This window comes from Cherax quadricarinatus, chromosome 18 (genome assembly GCF_038502225.1).
Source record: "Cherax quadricarinatus isolate ZL_2023a chromosome 18, ASM3850222v1, whole genome shotgun sequence".
Classification (NCBI taxonomy): domain Eukaryota; kingdom Metazoa; phylum Arthropoda; class Malacostraca; order Decapoda; family Parastacidae; genus Cherax; species Cherax quadricarinatus.
Genome location: NC_091309.1, coordinates 46318993 through 46320833, shown reverse-complemented (window position 1 = coordinate 46320833; position 1841 = coordinate 46318993).

Genomic DNA, 1841 nt, shown 5'->3' with positions numbered 1-1841 from the left:
TGACTAGGACCAACGAAGACTACAATGGGATCTCGACAGACTCCAAGCCTCATCCTCATCAAGGGGGAAGGGGGCTCCTTGGCACGGTGAAAGGCTTTTAAGGAATTAGACTTCTTGGTCTCCTTCATCAGACTGAACCTAATTACCCCTTAATCCCCCCTTCCATATCTTATCCTCCTCATCTGCCTTTCCTTTTCCTTCCCACTCCCAACCCTCCCTTTTCCCTGTTCCGTTTGTAGCCTCTGGGGTCGTTCCCTCTGGCATTATGGTTTCTAGGTAGGGGAAGTGTGCTGGGGTTCATCCCACTCGGTAGGGTCCCTCGGGAGTGGTGTAGTTTGCTGTGGAATATGGATCATCTGGAGGTGCCCTGCTTCCTTCTCAGATTTCCAGGATGTGGGGTAGGGTGTCCTGCAGGTAATGGGTGTATATCCGGAGGCTGCCTGTCGGTTCTGGGAGGTGGCAGCCGAGGGAGGTATGCTTTGTGGTGGGTATCCAACCGCCCTCTCTTTTGTCTGCCGAGGTGGCTCGGTAGATGTGAGGTTGCTATCCTGGAGCGCTGGTTTGCTGGTGTCAAGGGAAGGGGGTATGGCACGGATTCAATGCTACATCTGCGCTTCTGGCGGTTTTGAGGTCCTCTTGGATGAGAGGAGGAACTTTCAGCCCTTTCATGCCTTCTAGTAACTGTCCCTTTTTTTTTCTTTCCTTCTTTCTTTTTCTTACTTAAAATGATAATAAGAAAGAAGTGCCTCCATCATAGAATCTTCATTCTGTGACCCCCCTCCTCCTCCCAGGCCCTTTTCGTTACCATATCCTGTTCTGGCATAGCTTCAATATTGGACCATTCTTCAGACTTTTCACATACCCCTGTACCCCTTGCTGGTGACGCTTCATCACGTGCTCCAGGTGCCAAGCCTCCACAGTCTTTATGCGTCTGGTTTCCCCAAATACAGTGCGATGGTTTTTCGGATCACCCACCTCTTTCAGGACAGACTGCCAATGATCCTATGCCTAAACATTCCAGAATATTGGCCAAAATATTCCTTTCATGCTCTTTGGAGTAGTGCACGCATTGATACAGTTCAGAATGCAGACCAAGCTCATGATCTTTCCCATCTTATTTCCATTGAAAATGTTCCTATCACAGTTTACAAGCACGCTACTCTCAGTACTAGCAGTTGTACAGTGGTGCTACCGTGTACCATTGTGCAGTGTGATTTTCTTTCTTGCGGTGATGATATTTTAGAGCAATTAGCCGTTTGGGACCTTCTGATTCTCAAAGTGGATACATACACCCTGCCCGCTCACGGGCAGAGGCGCTTTCCCAGTAGCATCACTCTGTTTATATCGCAGGACAACGTCTAGAGGTCCATAAATTTGTCCCTATACCCCAACAGTGTCGAAATTGTTGGCGCTTCAGACATACAGCTAGATACTGCAGGTCTGCGATGGAATGCCCAGTTTGCGGGGCTGTGGATTATGCCAATGCATCTTGCAGTCTTCCCCTCTTTTGTCTTAATTGCAACGACACTCATCCTACTTTTTCCCACCAATGTCAGGTTTATTTTATTGAACGTGAAATCCGTTGTCTTAAGGAGACTGAAGGCCTTATGCTATGGCTGTCTCTCGGCTTCGCCTTCAGGGAAATCTTCCTCGTGTTCCTTATTCTTGAGTAGCTAGGAGATCGCCAACCTTGGCAGTTCCCCCGCCTACCAGCTCCTCTGATGCCATGTCTTCCAGGGTCACCCCTGTCTCTAATTCTTTTGCTGGTTTACCCTCTGAAACCCCCACCCCCTTACCTCTTCCTATCTCTACTTCATCTTGCCCCTAGTTTCTCAGTGTGC